The sequence below is a fragment of the Tympanuchus pallidicinctus genome, unplaced genomic scaffold, assembly GCF_026119805.1.
Source record: "Tympanuchus pallidicinctus isolate F22 unplaced genomic scaffold, pur_lepc_1.0 scaffold17, whole genome shotgun sequence".
NCBI lineage: Eukaryota > Metazoa > Chordata > Aves > Galliformes > Phasianidae > Tympanuchus > Tympanuchus pallidicinctus.
The window spans coordinates 7,680,186-7,701,492 of NW_026294690.1; the positions used below are offsets into that span (position 1 = coordinate 7,680,186).

A 21,307-nucleotide genomic window follows, 5' to 3' on the forward strand; every position below is an offset into this window, starting at 1 on the left:
GCATATTAGGGGGTAATACTGAAAATAAAACTTTCTGCTGCTATCCTAGGGGATGAAAACATTCCTGGAAACTGTAGAGGTAAAGATTTCTTGCTGGGGAAGTAAACTGGGCGTGGGAGTACAAGAAGAAACTATCCTCTCGATGTCAGAACAATGGTCACCTTCCCAGCCATTGATCTACGTAGTGTGAGAAATGGGAGAGGAATTCAGAGTTCAGCACTGATTCTGTCACTGGCTTACCTGGAGAGCTGGGGCAAGCTGCTTACTCTCTCTGAATCAAAATTTCCTCAGCTGTAAAAAATGAAAAGAGAAGATACTAAACCTGCACAAGTCTCAACCTACACATTAAAGCAGAGTATAAACAGCAAGTATTTTTCTGTACAACTACGGTAGCAGTAATTCAATTTCTCAAGGCTGAAAAATATTTGCCGTGTTAACTGAAGTCAGGCTGATATTTGTGGTGAAAAAAAAAAGTTGTAAAAAAAATTAAAATGCTTTTATTTCACAAGGTAAATTTACTCTATTTTTAGATCAAGAAATGAGGTCCACCAACTTGTAGCTTGCAAGAAGTGCTACACATCCATAGAAAGATGATCTGTTAGTTAATGTTGTAAGAAAAAAAAAGGGAAAAAATGATTGACCGTTCAATAAGTGTATAACATCATGAATGTAATCATGAGAAAATAAAAATTGCTAATTAAGAGGACACTGCTGCAGGTTCTAAAGTCACCAATTACGGTATCTCAAAAAGTCACTGTCCCAGCAGAAAATTTATGAAAAATTATATAAAAATATGAAGTCAATATGAAGTGTAAGAGAACTCTCAAAGTGCACAGCTGCATACACAGAATATAAGAATGCAACAGTATATTTTCCAAAGCTAAAAAGCTGCAGATAGTAATAACCACATCTCTCTCTGAAGACCCTCCTTTGAGAAGGAACTGATTTACATAGATAATTAAACATAGTTTAGAAACCTGAAATATTTTAATGATATGTATGGTTTCCAACAAAGTCTATGATACCTAAAATGATGCCAAATATTTTAAGAGCTTCAGTATAAGAAAATATTCTGTATCTGTAAAAGAGATTCTAAATTTGTATTCCAAACATTTTTCATTAAAAAAAAAAAAAATAAAAATCTTTCTCAATCAGGTTTTTTAACAGCTGAGAGTAGAAATCTTAAAGGGAAACCCATGCTGATGCAGACTTTTGAAGAATTTTCTTCATTAAAAAGCAGCACTTTTTTGATCTTTGTTACATTTGCATGGGAGAAGTATCCAAAGAAGTATTACTGTCATTAGTAAGTAAAAGAGACATCAAGTAAACCATACTCAAAGATTATCCATCATAAATAAAAGAAAACAAAGATCCTACAAGTGAAAGACAGCTTTTTTTGCTTTTTTTTCTTTTTTTTCTTTTTTTTTTTTTCTTTTTTTTTTTTTTTCCTCTTGGCTGAAATCTTTTCTATGGAATATAATGCTGGCAAAACAGAATTTTTCTACTCACCTTTTTGCCTATTGAAAAGTAATGCACTCTTTAGATAACCTCTTCTAAACCACCATTGATAATTGTATTTTCTGATTCAAACAAAACATTGTTTTTCTTTCTGCCTCATATGGCTAATAATAAAGACTTGAGGTAAATCTCCCTACAGCTGCTTTCAGTTCATTTTAAGTCAATGAAACCAATATAATCCTGTAATACAGTCAACTGTTTCTTTTCTACTAGGCCTAAAGGGCTGCAAGCTTAGAAAGGGAAGAATTACAGTTTTTCTTTTAAGCACCTATTAATATTTTGCCCCTCCAGCAGTCCTTTTTTTCCCCTTTGAAGCCTTTTTCCCACTAAATTAATGTTTAACAATTAAATCAAGCTGAAGGAGATCTTAAAAGATCTAGACAATTACTGATTGGGTAGAAGAACAGGCCTTTAATTTAAATGGGAAACATCTCTGAAATGATGCTATGAGACCCCACAACTAATTACATAATTTTCTGCATCTGAGAAAACATAAGCTGAGAGAATGCAAATAGAGCCACACACGTAATACTGGGGAGAAAAGCTGGAACTCGAACATCTACCTATTATCTTTGAAAACAGAGCAACTTGTAGAAAAACAGGCTTTGTGCTACTAGATATGCAGAGCAAAAAATGCAGCTTCGCAGAGAAGAAAATCCAAGGGATGGCATCTCTTTTTCAGGCAAATATTATTAATACACCGAGAATGGCAATACTCTTTAGGTAAACGTTACAAGCAGGCCTAAGAGCCCTTTCAAAATTGTATATTCTTTGTATACATAATACACTTTTGTGTACTTATAAGATAGAAGTGTTCTGAGTTTCCTGCTTTCAACCACAGTAAAGTGTATATTAACCTAAAAATACACCACAGCTGAATAGTTAAGACCCAGTAATGGAGTTTTTCTATTATGCTTGAATAAATAGAGATTGTCTGGAATGAAAACTCTTAACCTGAGCACCAAACTGGCTTGTGGCTGCCTCCTTTGTCACATCCTCTGAGCACCTGCTTGGAATACTGCCTATTCTTTGCTTCAGACATCCTTTAGGAGCCCATGCTGCTCCAGAACCTTGTGTGTGTCTCTCCAGATCTCTCAAATACCTTGACACATGATTAAGATCCTAACTCAGGAAGATTTCATCTACTCCAAGCAGTGTGCCGTGACAAGCCTTGGTTCTTAAAAGGAATCAGACTGAGATAAGACTGAGGGGATTTGGTGCAAATGTTTATCACCAAGACCTAATTAACAGAGTCCATGATTTTATCCTACTTCCAGTATAGGTATAGAAGCAGCTGAGGGCCCATGCTAGAACTTCCAAAAGTATGATGGATCATACTAGCTGAAATCAAAGTGGCCCCTAGTGTGAATTCTCCAAAACTGGACCCATGTCTTTTGAGTGTGTGTCTGTCACACAAGTAATAGGGACAGACACCCAATGAACTAGACATCTTATCTCTCAATAAGCCCTGTAAGATATTTCCAAAGTAACCAAGTTCCCATTGATGCCAAACACATGAGGAAATAACAGTTTGTCAGAGAGATACTTTATGTTTCTTCCAATTAAAAACCACAGTGGTTGAAATCTCAGACAACTTGCAGGCTGTATTTCCTATTTTGATGTTCATCAAACTGTTGCTTTTCCATAAAAATTTCAGGAATTACACATAGTTCTTCTGTGAGATTTCTGATATTTCCTACTACAAGACAAGCCTCAGACAAATGAATTTTAAGAATATATTTAAAAATCCCAACAGATTTTCACAATTCAAATATTTGTATTCTTTAATTCAACAGTTTTATTCATCCCCAGATAGAATCAAAGCATGATCTGAAGGAAAAATGTTATTCGGTTTTATGAGCCACTGAATCACATTGGAACACTGAGCATTTCAATTCACAATCATCTGTTATACAACAGCAATCCAAAGTAAAAATTAATATGTTTTTGGCTAGAAACATGAATTCCATTTTCACAGAGCACTTCAGATGATAAACAGACTACTATGATGGGCAACATTCAGCCAACAAAAAACACCCTAGCACTTCCAGGAATGAAGGCTCTCATTCCTATAATAACACCACCGACAAAAGTAAGTCATGGTCATTCTTCCTTTTAATATCTTTTTTTTTAATACAAAAACCTGTAGTATCTTTCTATTAACCATTTAAAAAGTTTTGTTTCACCAAACCAATTTCAGTAACAGTATATTATTTATCCAATACAGACTGCAACTGATCCATGACTATCTGCATAACTGAGGCATGTGCACTAAGAAGCCATCCTCCATCAAGTACTTTCTTTTTGTCCATACAGGGAACAACCACATATTTATGGAATCTGTACAACAGGTTAAAAAATCAACAAAATCAGGAGGCACTTGTACCTCGTGAAAAACCTCCTGGATGCATTTTTCATTCATGTTCCCGAAATTAATTAAAGCCCTACTGGAAGCATATAGGCTGTGAACCACAATAACCACCAGTTCCTTGCTGATAGCTGAGCACGTTTTCATTCCACCTCATCCCTGTTGGAACATGGTCTGCATGCGGGTGGGTGGAACAGGCAACAGCCTCTTTGAGCAACAAAAGGAGGGGCTCCAGTAGAGCTCAAGTGCTCCCACAACAGCCGGCACCAGTCAGCTGCAGAATGTGCTGGCAGTAGCTCTTAAATGACAAATCTGAGGTGTGGTTCTAAGTGCACGAATGCATGAGAAACCAGCACTTTGGAGCAGCCTTATCTGCTGCCACTTTTTTTTTTTTTCTTCTGAGTCATCTGGAGCAGCTGTTCCACACATCCTGTGAAAATCTGGAGCTCAGCCCATCCCCAAGACATGCAGCTCCTGTGCAGGTGCTGGTGACCCTATGCCTTCAGGAAGTCGCTCCCTGGACTAAGTACGATTCACCAGGGTGCAGAGCTTGGCTGCAAGAGCAGCTGTGGGCAGCTGGGGTCTCAGGACTGGGCACACAGGATGGATGCTGCTTGGAAGGCCGAGTATGCTAACTGCTGCAGAGCCTATGGCAGCCAGCAGTGAAAACATGCTGTGTACAAAAGCTGATCCTGCTGAGGCCCTGTGCCTCACCTCCACATCAGCTAGCAGCTCCTTTTGCAGCAAGCTACATCCTCGCTCTTTCCCCTCCATTTCACACCCCAAGTAAATGTGATGAGGACACTGTCCTCTGACAGCTTCTGTTTGAGAGAAACTACAGGACAAGCAGAGATGTTGCTAACACTTCAAGAATGTGCTGAGCTGGGCAGCGAGTTTCCCAAGGATTGCCTGAGAAGGGAGAACCACCCTCCTGGGGCAATCTGAAGGGAGCACAGTATTAAACACTTTTTAAAAGCCATGAAAATAGGGTGAGTCAAGAAGACAGATGAGACAAGAAGTAGGAGAGAGATGAACAAAGGCTCAGGCTTCAGGCCAAAGAATGAACTTTCCTAACTGTATAATGGCAAAGGTGGAAAGGAGTGGACTGGCAGCAAAAAATAGGTTGCAAGTTTCTGAAGAAACTTTACTCCTAATCTGGAAAGAGAATAGTGTGAATAAGGCAGGAGGACATTTCTTCCTATTGAATTAATTATATTTCTTGCAATGTCAGAAGTTTGGAGTGAGAATTTCCATCTCAGTCTGAAGAAGTAGAGTGCAATGCTTTGGGCATGAGGATTTTCCTGGAGAGCCAGAACAAATACAGAATAAGCGACACTGAGAAGGTCTGAGGAATTAGGAGAGCACATCTTCAGCAAGCATGTAGAAGCAGAGAGCCAAAGGTAGCCTGGTTCTGCTCAAAGTCAGGAAGATTGAGAGCACACAGCCCCAGGGTGGTGGGACCCCAAGCCAGAGCTTGGGGAGCATCCAGCCAGGGGAGCCTATCCAGAGCTGTGACACCTAGTAACAAATAAATAGCAAATAAAGATACACCAGTGGCAACAATCAGCTTCAGAAGTTAACAGGAGAAGCCTGGAAAGTGTAAAACCTATTTGTGTTGCTAGGCAAAGGCAGGGAACCTAATGCTAGAGTTATGCTGTGTCAAATAGAATTTTGCGCAGAGGAATTTGAAGACCAGAAAACAAGGAAGATAAATTGTTATTTAAATTTCCAGATTTGTCAGGCTTCCCATAAGCCTGACAATGAAAATTAATAATACAGATTTGTGACATTTGTAATAAGAAGAAAGATGCCAATATTATTTTCTCCCAAACATTAGCTAATGGGCATGGGGAGCTTTAAACTATCACCATTCATAGCAGTGATGATGAGTGAAAAGTGACACAGGAAACTTGGGGACTGTTTTTAATCATCCTTGCAAAGCTGTTAAAGGCACAATAAAATGGCAACAGGACATTATAAATAGAGCATGTAAAAGAGCCTTCTGTGACAGGGAGAACTGTTACAGACTCCCTTATTAGACAGGTTGGCTTAAGCATTCACTCTGTCACCTTCCTCAGTTGGTCAAATGCTTTGTCCCATTGTAAAGATAACCGAGTTGGTTTGGCCACCTCTGGTTTAATATAAAAAAAAAAGGTGATTTATCAGAGCACTACTTTAAAAAGCAAACCAAGCAACAGCACAAAGGTGCTCAAACTTTTTCAGTTTCCCAGGAGGGATGCCAGCTCTGTTTCAAAAGCTTCACACACATTGAAATACAATTTAAACAATCTAGGATGCCTGGAAATAAATTTGTTTGTAGCAAAAAAACCTTTCTTCTTACAAAGATGCTGAGAGAAGATGGTGCGTCTCGGCGAATTCTGGTTCTGTCAGAACTGAATCTTACATCTGTCTGCAAATCAGTTCACAAACAATGTTGCACAACATTGCCTTTTGGCCTCTTTTTCAAATATCTTAATATCAGTAATTTCCACTGACGTTAAGAACATACAAGTGAAAGAAACCTGAATACTTCTATCATTTATAACAAGCAAATGATAATCAGTCCATTTAGTCTTGTAATGAAGCAAGCTTAAAAGCAAGCTTTTTTTTAAAAAAAAAAAAAAAAAAAGTCAAATATTTCCATTTTTTTAATAATTCAGTTTGGGTTCTTATTTCACCACAAATTATGAACTATAATATTGGTCATCAACCACCATTGTGAGCAGTGAGCATTAAAATACTAAAAATTTGCTTTCCAGCCTTTATTTTCTTTTGCTTTTTCATCACAGATGTTCACACATTTGTTATGAGTTTGGTGTATTTAAAACAGAAAAACAAAATGGAGTCTTCTTTTGATGATCTGTTAGCAATAGTTGCCCTTTTTACATAAAGTGTGAAATTCATAATGAGGAATGTGGGTGCTATTACATTTAGTATCCATCCTTCCTTTCCCCAGATACATACTGTGTGTTCAGCTGATCTCACTTCTAATCCTTAGAAATGTTTATAACAGTGAAAACAATTAAAGAAAAAGATGATTTCCCTTAAGGCAAGGCCCTGTTGAAGTATTCCAAGGAAATAATATCTCTAATGCTATCCACAAAGACTACAGTTTTGGACGTTTTTACTTACTGAGTTCTCCCAGAACAGGGCAAAGTAATTAAGAACAATGGTTAACTTTTGGGGAGTGCCACCAAACATAAAAAGCAAAATGAGTTGTGTAACAAAAAACACACTAGAATACTGAGAAAGAAATTGAACAGCAAATAAATAAATGTCAGATTTAAGTTCACACTTAATATATATTAGCATTCTTAATTCATACCTGCCTCCATTATGGCACAGATTACCTTTTCTTTACCCTTCCCATTCTGGAAATTTAATTAATGGTATGGATGAAAGATGCCCACCAGGCACAATGAGACATGCAAAGGATGTACAGGAGGAATACTCCACTCATTGTGGGAAATCATCCCAGTTTCTGTAAACAAATGAGAGGGCAAACAAGAAGTTCACACACAAGTCACTCACATCACACTTCTGCAAACAGACATGCCTCACCCCACCAAGAGGCAAGTGCCTGTGGGGGGAGACCAAACCTTCAACCTATGTCATTTCCCAAGATGAAAAGGAACATGTAGCAATGAATCTTGCTATTTTTACTTTTATATTTTCTGCTCGGCATTTTTGATCTATTGCAAACTACTACGTCCTCATGGCTTATGGTAGCTGCTGACATGCTTTACAATGATACTGCTGCTTCACTGCCTTCTCCATTTTACTGCATTCAACTGTTTTTAAAGGGAAAACACTTGAAAGTCTTTATCCTTAACAAAGTACATCCTTATACAAAAACTGGCTCTGAAATAATTCAGATTGCTCAATGCTAACCTAGAAAAGCATTGCACAACTCCAAGAAATACACACCCCTCCCCCTAGACATAAGGATATAGTAAATGACAGGATGTCAAAAGCAAAAGGAGGGAGACACCTGCAAATTCTGTCATCTGCTCTCTGCTCACCCACTCAGGTCACATGGGGCTGAAGAAAGAGGGACCTCAACTCAGCAGGGTAGTGAAAGGATCAGAGGAAGAACAAAGAAGCAGCTGATCATAACAGTTGCAATCAAGAATTGGAAACGAAAAGTGCAGAGAAAATTTAAAAGCTGAATTTAAATAAAGGCATGGAGAAAGGCCAAGATTGAAGAGATAAAACACCGTGGGCAATTACAGAGAGGAGTCTGGGTTAGAAGAAAAACGGAGTTTAACACAGTGTGTTAAACAAAGGCAGACCACAAAATTTTGTGTCTGAAGGCCACCCTGCATTCAGGTACGTTCATAGAGGACCGATGGCTGCCACTGCCACTCCTGAATCCGGACAGAAACCTCCCCAGTTCTAGAGGAGGAAGAAGGCAGGTACTGGCATGAGTGATAGCCACCTTCCTTGCTGAACTCCACTGGAAGGCTGCCAAAAAGTGAACGCAGTTGAAGATTAATTAAGCTACTAGCAAACTACTACAGCTGAGCAAACCCATCCCTCTTCCTTGTGTTTGAGAAACTGAAAGGGAGAAGACTGAGGTGCAGAAGCCCTGAAATGTAGATCCCCATGAGGATGGCTTAGCGGCTCTGGAGAATCCCATGATCTCTGCAGTGCTCACTTCACAAGGGAAAAACACAGTGCTCCTGCTGCATTACAGGTTAACGTAAAAACAAACAAACAAAAAACAACACAAAAAGAAAGAAAAAAAGGAATAACCTACAAGGAAAATTTCTTTGTTGCTCATAGGCTTTTTTTTTTCCATAAAATTAGCAGCTACTATCATCGAGACTCAAATGTTTGGCTTCTATCTGCAAAGCTCACAGTATGCCATTAAGGAAACGTCTGTGTGGAGAAGGATGGCGTATGTGAGAATCTACCCTTCTTTGAAAGTACAGGTATGCTTATCAAGGCCTTTCCTTCTTGGAAGTAAGTTCAAATATCAGATAAAATGATAGCTTGATTGTTTGAGCATCTACATGAGTAGCTGATTAAGTGGTCCAGCAATTCCACACAAATATTTGATCCAAGGGCTACATTAATTTATGGACCTTCCGAATATGAAAACTACTCTTTTTCCTTTTGCACTGTGCTCGGACTGTTCCTTTTATTGCATGCTCCATATGCTTTCCCACTGCTCCCCTACTGAGCTCTGGGTGAATGCAGAAAATGACTGAAGGATCGGTACACTACCCTCACACATGTAGGAGAAAAGGCGATTTAGGCTATTTAAAACCCAGGCAAACAAAACATAGGGAATTATGGAATAGTTTATGTGCAAAAGTTCATTACAAATTTTTTTATTTTTTTAGAACAGTGGGAAAGGGAACCTGAGCTCAAAAATGGAGTGTACAGCTAGAGGCACACATATATCTATCTATATGCCCCTAGTTAAAAGTCAAAATCTTGGCCTTTCAAGTATGTGTCAATAACTACTATAAATGTTTACTAGAGGAAAAATGGAAATTCTCATCTAATTCAAGCCATGCCAGAAACACATTTGCATTGTCAGCCATGGTACAGAAACTATATCAGCCACAGCCTAACTACAGAATCCTATGACACTACAAACAAAGACTTGGGATCTTTCTTCATGAAGTCCAACTTAAGATATACATTCTAAAGCATAAAAAAACTCTTGCTGTTTATGGCAGGGGATTCATTAAAATACTTTCAAAATATAAATTCTATATCTTCCATATAATATTTGCAGGATTTGCTCTAACTTTGTGTTTCTCAGTGCTGGCAGTATTACAACAGTACTGGAAAAGAAGAAAGCCAAAAGTAATCTCTCTCCAATTAATAAAAAACACTTTCCAACTATCAGGATGAGCTAAAAATATACTGCTTGGATGAGGGATAATTCTGAGGTAAAAATAGCAGAAAGAAAAAATATTTAAGACAAAACAAAATAAAAATCCCAAATCATTCTTAAGAAGCCATGTGCAGCTTTAATATTTATCACCTCTTTTGCCAAGCAGAGCTTCAAAACAAAAAAAGAAAAAAGGACGCGGAGTTGATAACAAAGGAAAGACGCCAAGACTGTACAAAATAGAAAGAATTTCTGCATTCCTTCAGTGAACATGGAAGTCCTCCCTCCGAAGCAATTTATCTTGGCTGATGAAGGATAAGTGGGTGTGCCCAAGACAAAACTTGTCAGACAAAGACATGTTTGTTTACTTATTATTTATCTAGAAGTCAGAAGCACAATACATTACCATGCTAATGTGGGCCTTTTCAGATCTCTGCTCTTCACTGGAACTGAAAGGGAGAAGCATGTTTATTCCAAAGGGACGAGAGATCTGTAACTAAGTGTACTGTTAACGTAAATTTGTATTATAAATAGTATTTGGAATGGCTGTACAAGCACACTGGAAAACACTCTCAGCAGATAAGACAAAGACTAGGAAAAAAACAGCAAAGACAGAGAGGTGAAGCAGCATATCCCACCTGTTCCAGCAGAATAATGGACCACTCACTACTAGAATTATTGCACTATATGGCCTCACTCCCTGCAATGCTATTATACTCTAAAGAAATGTAGAACCTTAAATTAACATAAATAACACGCTTAAACAAACACCAACTAAAAATCAGTGTTTAACTTAAAAACAAATTTTCTTGTTTATATTTTTAATTCTAGTCTTGCATACACTGAAAATCTATTTTGAAAGGCTAGTTATTATTCAAAATTAGGAGCTTCAGGAAGCAGAAAAAGCTGCTTAGGGAGTAGTTAACTCTAGTAGGAAAATGTAATAGGTGAACTAGCATATATTTAATTTCTATTGTCCATGGCTACAAATGGACAAAAATTGACCTTGAAAGGTTCATTCTTAGCAAGATTAAATGGAATACAACAAGCTTTCTGTTCAGAGCAAGATTAAAGAAGATCTCTAGGAGACAGAGTCAATGCTTTACTTCAAAGATAGGTATGAAAATTTATTCTGACAAAACAAAACAATATCAAGTAAAAAGACAGAAAAAGAATGGTCTTGGATCTCTGTTAATAACACGGCTTTTTTTGAAAATGGCAGTGCAGAAAGGAATTCCATCATCAGGAATTCTTTGTAGATGAATTACACGTTAAATGACCGGTTCTAATCAATTTATTCATGCCACATGTTTGGATTATTCATGCATTATATTTGATATTATTTTATATTTTTAACTGTAGCTTGTTTTAAAACACAGTGAGCATAGAATTAATGCAGTGGACACTGATTTTTTATTCTGTTTTACATATTCAGAAATTTAATGTTAATTTTTTAACATAGGGAGGTTTTGAAATGCAGAAATGTTACATCATTCTGGATTAGGTTCTGCATTGCATATTCTTTTGACTGATTGACAAGAAGAATAAAAATATTACAATGTTAATCCTTTTCCTTGATTAAACTTGATTAATTTTAGCTATCTTATTAATCTTTTGGGATTACTAGTTCTAGGATACGTAAGCTAAAAAATATTATCTGATGCAATTGTTAGTTTAAAGTAATGGGCAGAATGGTTAATAGAGAAAATGAGTGTTCAGTACCTCAGGGGATGAGGGCTTATCCAGGGGATAGGAAGACACTGTTTTTTATCCAAAACTTAACAGTTACATAACATTTACTGTTACCCACCCAAATACTAAATACACATAATGCAGATGGCATTCCTAACTTCAGTTTGTCTGTTAGAATAGTCCACAGTTACAGCCCACAGTGATTTTATTTCATATACTAAAAGAAACTGAAGAAAAAAGATATCAACTTCATTTACATCAGTTCTTGATCAAGAATTAAAGTTGCTTTAGGCTGTGTGAGTTTTAGCAGGTTTTTACCCTCTCACATGCTGATATTCTCTCAATCCTAGAAATTTAGTCATGTCATTCTCAATTTTAGACAGAATTCTATTTTTTTAATAAATTTAAAAATAAAATCCGAAAGAGATAATATGAGAACACTTGGTGTTCCACAGTAATAAATGATAATAGATTGTCCATGCTCTATTTGCTCCGGGTGCTATTCTATTACAGAAATTCATTGGGCTGCAAATGTGAAGTCACAACAAATCTGCTGTTCTGAATGCTGAGGGAGGGGTGAGGTCTATACTTCTCAGGAGCAAGGTGTAGAGAGAAGCTTCTGTCTAAATATGATGCTGTAAGGAATGTATCATTTTCTCATCAACTTCATAAGCTTTGGAAGAAAGAACAGCACCAAAAATCCTATACTATTTTTTTTTTTTTTAATAATGCCCATTTCTGTGTGTCCAACCACTTCTATATCACATGCCTGTTACTCAAAGACTCAAAATACCTAAGATCATTCTAAGAAGCATTCATTTCCATTTGCAGAAATAGATCAACGGCAGAACACTTTCATGAAACAACATATGAAATTTATCTTTCAAGTAGACTGACTAAATAGCACAAACTAAATGTAATTAAGCAGCAAACTCCAGTAACAGACAGGTCAAAATGAAATCTTGAACAATCTGCAGTGCAAGTTCTAATTTTCCATAGGTTTTAGTCCCAAAGAAGAGAAATCCTGGAAAATGATATTGTTTCACAAGATTCAAATAAAAGGCAAAGCATTCATAAATATGGGTTTAAGCTCCTTAAAATATAATGCTGTAAATCTTATTACAGACTTCAGATGCAATTGTTCTGCTGTTTGTCTCATAACGCTGTGCCTCTTAACTTTATAGGCTTACAAAGGGGATTAATTTTACTTTAGTTCTTTGTTTTCTTTTGCTAATAAGGACCAGACTTGTTTGTTCATTTTCTTTCAAGTACTTCTGTTTCTTATAGTGTGAGTTCATACAGACGTAATGTAGAAAATCAGTATGAAAACCTAAATGGTTCAGGTAAAGTCCAAAAATTAGGATAACTTGAGAAGAATCTCAAGCTTCTGAGGTCATTCATTCCTCTTATATTCCCTCTTGTATTTGTCTCCTGCTGTATTTTCTTTTTGATTCAAACTAAGGGAAAAATCTTCATCTTCCTTAGCTTAATATGCTTTCCTCTCTGATTCCATTTTTCTTTTCCCATATATCTCAGCTTATCTTCTTCAAAGATCATCTATCTTCATCTATCTTCTTCAAAGGTCATCTTGGTATCTTGACATCAAGAATCTGCATTTCCAGGGAAGACCTCCTGATCCTCCTGCCAGCTGAAGGAGTCGAGCCCTGTGTTTATATAAAGCTTTGCTGGTGTGAATGTGTGGGTATGCACTATGTGGTGTATCTACCACATGTACCACAATAGTAATATTTTCTTTCGAATATGGAACTACTTAATTGGATTTGGAGTGTACATGTATACACTTCATTTTAAAACAAAAACCAACTGATTTTGGAATGTCAATTGGAATAGCAATGTCTTGTCATTAAAAAAAAAATATATATATATATATATATATATATATATATATATATATATAACAGAAATAGTAATTTAATTGATTTTATATTGCCAGAACCTAATGTGTGTTCTTTTCTCAGATATAACAGCACTATGAAGAAAGGACCAGGGTATCCAATGCATTAAAATCAAAACCAAGAGTAAATAGTCTCCTAATTAGTCCTCACAAGCAGGCAAAGTAAAACTATAGAACTTAGCCAAAATTTAACATGAAATCAAATCTTGGTACCCTATTCTGATGCAGAAGATAAAAAGACATCCATAACACAAGAAGGAGACATATAGTTTACCATTACAATATTCCTTTACATTCTCTAATTATAATCCTATCCAAAAGAAGAAACAGTGTTCACTTTTTTTTTCTTCATAAAAAAACAGTTCATTTCATTATATTTTTCAGATGAACTGTGATTTCCTCAACTACAGCTTATGTTAATGAAGTACAGTACATGTTAATGAAGACAAAAGAGATCTCTCTCCTTATGGGCAAAAACTTTCTTCAGCTTAATAGAAGTTCCTAGAATGCTTAGCTTTTCCCATACAGCTAGAATACCAGAAAGTTTTCTTATAGTTGTTTATATATATGTCTCATACAGTTGTCTAGTGCTGCATGAAATAAGTACAAACATTAGTATTACTTTTTAAGTAGACGTTTATATATTCTTTCTGGCCTCATCTTTCCTTCCTCTCTAAATATATAATATTCTAAGGAGAATAAAACTATGCTTGTATGTGCACTTGGTACTAACAAGTTTAAAGTAGGAAATGATGGTGATGTGATAGCAAATGAATGTTGGCAAGATGTCAAATGTCCGGTGTAAAATTTTATGAGCATGCACATTCCAACGCTATGTGGACACAAGCCGTCCACTGTAGTTCATTTTGGCAGAAATATTGCAAATATATAATTTTAGCATATATTACAATTCACTTATGGATGCTTAAAAACACATTCATCAACCTCCCAAGAAAGGTCAATGAAGCACATGAGTATACCATATAAAACAGATACTGATGTATCAGAAAAGACTAGTTGAAAACTGAGACAGATAGATGCATCAAAGCCATTACATATGTTTCTTTTAGTCCAGTGCTGACTGGGCAAAAAAGCAACTGCAAGTTTGACAGCAGAGAAAAAGTGAGCATCGCTATGCTGATGTGAAAGGGACTACAGCAATTGAACCAAGTGACTATCAGGCCAGTAACTTAGAAAACAATCAAAATATTTTCTATCATCATTAAATGTAAGACTTTTGATGTTTTTTCACGGTGCATAAGTAGGACCATGTTTATAATCACATCTGAGATGGCATCCATTTTTTCATGGGATAACCTTGCAGTTTCATTTGGGCATTAAAAAAAACCTGAACTATGCTGAACTATGGGCAGGAACTGGAAATTTGTTCTTGTAGTAAAAGAGGTATTTTTAAATGAAGAAGGCACAGTTGTGAGGAGACAATGAAATCATATACTGCTGCTGTACCACAACTTTGCATGTGGGTACAAATGACAACAGCAAACAAGAAGCTTTGGGGCAAGACAGAGCAGATGTGATTATCAATATCCATCAAACAGTAAACAAACTACTTTTACACAATGTCTTGAGTGAGAGTCGCTGATGTCAGTGAGGTTTCTCAGTGTGTACAGTGCTCAGCTCTCAGCTCAGCAAGTGTCAAGAAGTGCTGTGCTGATGCAGCATTTTCTGCCAGCAGGTTGATGTAGAGTCAGGCACTTCTGAACCTCTGTAAACAAAATCTCTTTGCACCAGTGACTGGATTACAGAATGACACTCAAATATGCCTCAAAAAAATCGTTATAAATCCACTAAAGCCTCCTATGTTTAATACAGGCTGAATACAGTCAATACATCATAGCAACAGAAAAGCAATTGCATTAATTGCAGGGTTGATAAAACTATTCAATTATTTGAGCTGAGAGGCTTTGAAAATAAGACTTCTTTACATTATCTTTTTTCAGGTTATTTCTAAACATACGCTCACTGGAAATTAGGAGTTTTAAGAATGGATGTAAATTTTCATTATCATAATAATTCCTATTTAAAAAATCAATTCAAGATCATTAATGGAAATAAGATTTTGCCACACTAAGAATAATCCTGTGATTTATAGCATTTTTTTCAATTCCTCAAAAACACAGTCATAAATGATTTTGCAAAAATGCCTGCCACCTGGATTAATTGCCTTTTTAAGATGTTCATCTGTATTCATTGCTTCATCATTAATTATAACAGTTGAGAGAAAAGGAAATTTCATCAAGGCTTTCAGAAGTGCAAGTATGACTTACAAAAACACTAACTCTCAGACAAAATTCTTATTTTGCAAAACAGGTGACATTCCTCAAAGATTTATCTCCTTTAGGCTTATTAGCAGAAAGTGATAAAATGCATTTACATGTAAAATATTTTTAATGAGCTTGCACAGAAGTTTATGGGTGTCTGCTAGTGGTCTGACCCCTTCTTGTACTCCTTGCACTCTCACCATACTTGCTCTCTTCTGAAGTATGATTCTGTTCCTTCATCATCACCTTACAAGCTGTAAACTATCAAAAAAAAGGGAATTCTGCTAACTGTCCGCTGAAGTCTTTGTTATGGCTGCATAAGAGTCTCTAAACAAATAAGTTGGGGTGTCTGAGAAAATAAACTATTTAAATTCTTCTCATAGCAAAAATCATATCTCACATGCAGACTGCATATGGTATCTGCTACTAGTGAGTGCTTAGTGTTTAACACTAAGCAAAATCAAATCCCCATCCTCTACTTATTTTTGTGTAGCCAGTATCATCTACCCAGAAGCAGGAACCGTCAGCTCACAAAGAATGGCAAAAACAAAGATCCTTAACACTTACTGGGACTGGAGAGGCCTTGAGTAGTTAATGAAACATCCTACTGAGTCATACAACCACAAAATCCCTATCATAAACATTTGCTTGTCCATAAGATTATCTTCAGGCAGAAGCTAATGGAGAAGACCTCTAAATGTGGAGGGGAAATACTAAAGTAACACTGATTGTCAAAGGTGCCCTGGGAACACAGGCCAAGAAACTTAAGAACCACCTCAATGACTTTTTCATTAGTCTCTAGAGTTTCCAAAAGTCTAGACTTACTATCTTGAAAATGTCAGCATCAGACAAATTTATGGTGAGAAGCAAAGTTCATGAGATAGTGGGAGTGGGGAAAAGGGGATGCTGGGGGGAGAGGAAAAGAGAGATAGTAAGTCTAGACTTTATTTGAATATATCTTCCATTTTGTGACAACATCTTGACTTCTAAGCATCTGGTTGATCTTGAGCTCATGAGGAAATAAATTCAGTCCACAGATAACAACATGAGTTTATTTGATTATGATACAAATTAATAAAAACAACAATCCTCAACTTTATCCAATTAGATTAGCTAAAGATCAGGGATATGTTATGATGCACATATAGCTAAATCCTATCTCAAAAAGCTTATCAGTTCAAAGTTGCAAACAAAGAGTTTAAGATGGGGTAATTTAGAAATGAATACAATGACAATCTAACAGGTTTTTTTAGTATTATTTCTTCAAAGTTTTTTGACACTAAAAGTGTAAAGGTAGATTGCAGTCCCGCACAAGGCCACTTTCTATTCTTTTCACTCTTCAATCTTTAATCCATGCTTGTACTGAATTTTAGTTATAGTGTACGTGCTGGCTCTAGCATAGCTAAAAGCCATCAATGCTCAAAGAACTTACCTGTTTCTCCTGATAAACATTAAAGGGCCAAAAAGTCTGTCTTTGTCTGTCATTAGCTAATCCGCGTCTAGAAAATGCATCATGTAGTAAAATGTGATAAAAGTCAAAGGTTGAAGATATTTGTAGAGCAAGAATAATCCTTATGCAATGGACAGGAAATATTCAACTCAGAATAAAGTTTAATGAGGGCAAAATAAAGTCTAGGCATGTGGAAACCCTCCTCTTTGAGGATATTCTTTATACCAATTACTCTTCAAAGGTATTACGTTAATGTTTTTAGCAGAAGATAAAGTTAATGCTTTTACAATTTAATCAGATGAATACTCAAAAATGTTCTTTTGCTTTTGTTTTTAATCTTTCATGCTTGTATTTTATTTTCACAATTTATGTAGATAAAAGACATTTCTCCCCTCCAGATTATATAGACACAGCACCATTAGGTTGGGTTGGTTGTTTTTTTTGTCTGTTTATTTTGAAATAAGTTTACAGTATGAAAAGATCACCACTGTGTTTAAACCACCATTTTCAAAACAGCAAGGTTAGCAAATATGACCTCCTGAATAATCTAAGATTTCATTTTTTCTTCTAAAGATGAATATTAACTACCTAGTTAATATATGTAGAAAACAGCAATATGAAAGGTATCCTACCAGCAGATCACAACTGCTGCACCAGCACCCTGCTGTATCTAGCATAATGGCCTCCCCTTTCTAGATCCCTGTTGCTCTGAGTATTTCCTCTTGCATTACTCAATTCAGTATTTTAACCTCAATTCACACTTACTTCCATTGCTTTGCTATCTGCCAATAAAATCACTTTTTATAATGTACACTTTTAAAAATTGCTTTATAGTTTAGAAGGTTTGCTAAAACACAGAGATACAAGATCACTAAAGTGATGAGAGAATATACCTGCCCTTTGTTTCCTCACCTATTATGAAGAATTTGGAGATAATTTTAAGTATAAGCATTTTATTCCTGAATATAAAGTCTTCTTTGCTGCAAGTACAGCAAAAAGAAAATAGAATCTATGTTCGGTGACAACTACTTAAAGAATGAAGGGGAAAAAAAAAAGTACCTCTCTTTGGTATAACAATATATTAAAAATTAGGAGAACAAGATGAAAGCAAACAATGTAGCTGTTCTGCTCACACACTACCATAAATCTTACCAAGTGCTTTGTTCAGAATTAGTACAAGGAGCCCTCACCCTAATTCTCCTCTCTTCTTTTTCCTTCCCATTACTCCAGCACTGAAGACTCATTGCTCATTCTTGTACTTTCAAATGCATCCTCATCCAGAGATTCATTTCCTAATATATACTCTTATGTAATTTTATACCATTTACCTTCTTAACCAGTACATGATTTATGTAGATGCTTTCTTTTTTTTTTTTTTAAACAGTTGAATGATCACATATGCTACCAGTTCTCTTAAAGACAATTTTCAGAGTTCAAAAATCATGACTAGAGGCAGCATTTGTGCTGCAAGGTGTCTTAGCTTGCTGCCTGAAGTAATGGAGCATTCCAGGCTGTACGTGGAGCATTCAGCAACTAGCTGGCTGCCTTTTATGGTGAGATACAGGCCTACCAGTAATGACAGTAGTAAAAAAAAAATGACAATACAGAATGCCTTTTATAATGTGGCTAATTCATTGCAGACTACAAAGCACACAGGCAATATATATATAATGTTGCAGTTATATATACTACTAACAGCTCTTGCATTAAATATAAAAACATAGTGTGAATACAGAATATTCCCATTCTAAATAAGTCTAAACACTTCAATACAAGGGTCTCCCTGTAATATTGGCACTAATTGAGAAGAAAAGGTTATTGAGTGAAAAACACACGTTAATTTTTGTAAAGTGGTCTAAAGTCAGTGTCTACTGCTGCTCTTCATCCTTCTTGCTATGTATATGAACTTTACTATAGTTCTTTTGTTCTACCTAAAGGAGAGGAGCCAGCAGCATTCCTGCTTAATCACTGCAGTGCCCATGTGCCTAATGTCAATTCCTGGGATCTGGAGTGACCAGAAACAGGAGGTCTGCAAGCCACATTTAGCTCACAGGTAGAGGGTTGCTTTTTTTTTTTTTTTTTTTTTTTTTTTTTTTGTGTGTGTGTGTGTGTGTGATAGATGCATATATTTGAAATATTAATACAGACTTCTGTTTTCAGGATAACTTTGTGTTCAAAGAAGTATATAATCCTATTACAGAAAAAGGATTGAACAGAAAGAGAAAATGTATAAAAATCATTTTTCTGAAAGGCAGCCCTCCTTTAGCCAGCATAATCTCAAAATAACAGTTGAATTGCAAGTAAAATTTCTGTTCCTTGCACCTCTAAGTGAACTTGACTGGGGATACAGAAAAAAATGTACATACTTATTCTCCAAGGGAAAAGACTATTTAGCATAAGTATACGCTCATAATTATGGTGATGCTTAGAAGGCTCAGTTATGTAAGGGCTTGGCTTCATTGTGTGATTTTGTTTATATATGTATATTTTTATATATATATATATTTTTATATGTATATAATGTATATAAAAGTTGCAGAGTTATCTAATGAATTATATCAGAAAGATGAGGTTTTTGTATTCACATCACACTGCTTGTATGCTCACAAACTCTTATAAATGTAACCAACACAGGTCAAGTTTCACAGAGAAAATTAGCTCAGAATAAAAGCAGAATTCCCTTCTACCACCCTTTCTGCTTTCTTCATACATTCCAAAGAGGAAGACTGAGGCAATATCAGTTGCATGGAAAAGAAAGAAATTAGGTCCAAACTTGAGCCTTCGTACTTCAAGCTTTGCGTAGACTGTTTTAGAAATAGAGCTTTATGTGCCCTTTTATTTTTGTCAGTAAAAATATGGCACTAATTGTGAAACTCACTGTAGTTTATATTTAATTTCTACTCTTCTGATTTTCTGTCTTATATGCAGAAGGATGAAGATTACCTGTCAAAATAAAATGCTCTAAGAATGAAATATACAGCATGTACTGTGGGAAAGTACTTGGTTTAGTTACAGATGCAGCAGCTGGTGTGCACTACTGAAAAGTGATTAATTTAATCACCCGGAAAAATAAAAGAGTTTATGGCATATTTCAAGCAAAGACATCTTGAGTTTTTCACATGCTTAGCATTCAGTGTTTAATCTAATATTCATAAGACTTCACTGAAAATTAGCACTTCCTGTACTAGAAAAGGTTAAGTTTTAACTTTCCATTCAATGCAATATACTATTACACAGCAAGGAAACCAAGATGTACTTTAAACTCAGCTTCAAATATCCACACATTCCATGTTAAGCTGCAATGCTTAATATAATATCTATACGGCTCTGGTAAACATTTTAAACAACTGTAGCCTAAGGGACAAAGGCACAGTATTCAGAAGGTGGTATAATGGGTTTGAAGGATGATGAGGCAGAAAAAACAAAGGCAAGGAAATCTTTACCGCAATTGCCAGAAAATAATGCAGTCACTATGTGAGCGCACCCCCTGGCACTCTCTTCTGTCAGAACAGGAGAGAAGTCTACAGTACTGTCATGGTCCATGGGCTACAAATGTTCCCAGTGTAGCTTTGTATTCAAAGCTTTTTGACAAAAAGGGTCAACAGCTGTGGTTCACTGAAAGTCTGGGGGCAATAATTCTATGTTTTAATGACATAAATGACAATAGTTTTTCAACAAGAGAAAGAACAGGGAGAAGAGAGGAACGGCAAAAAATGGAAAATAAAATCATTCTTATTTCATTTCCTTTCTACATTACTAGTTGGAATAAAATGTAAAATATCATTCCAAATTCCCTCAAGTGCTTCAAATCATTTTTCAGAATGAAAGGTGCTAATTACCTGCAGCAGTTATGTTCATATAGCGTAGATGAAGATCTCATTTAGCTTGTCTTAATATCTTCCTAGCTGTTATTGATCTTTTATTTGCAATGTCAATGGAGGGCATGAATATTATTATTAAGAGAATCAATCAGAAATCCGCAAACAAAAACTCCTCACAAACTGAAGGACGTAAGATCATTAATATCACATTTCTGCATACATTTAAAATGCTATTGCTAAATAATGACACTAATAGCAAAAGAATTCTGCAAATACAGCACATGACAGTGCAGACTGCATCCAGCACTAGCAAGAACAATGTAAAAAAGTGCTGTCTGGGGAAAACAAAATGTTTCCTGGATGATATTGTCATCCATTTAGGATGAGCCAAAAAATATCCTTCTGCATGTTCA

The 21,307-nt window shown here is 36.0% G+C and overlaps 1 protein-coding gene across 5 annotated transcripts in view; it reads right to left on the bottom strand.

Annotated features, from left to right (window-relative positions):
- The window catches only part of ERC2 (ELKS/RAB6-interacting/CAST family member 2), a 424,274-nt gene that overhangs the window by 16,928 nt on the left and 386,039 nt on the right, over positions 1-21,307 (bottom strand). For 2 of the 5 annotated variants that reach the window (XR_008205672.1, XR_008205673.1), the window contains one exon: positions 241-291. The exons of the other annotated variants lie outside the window; for them this stretch is intronic. The gene's annotated coding sequence lies outside the window, so the exon portion shown is untranslated. The remainder of the gene's footprint in view (positions 1-240; positions 292-21,307) is intronic. 5 annotated transcript variants of the gene reach the window in all.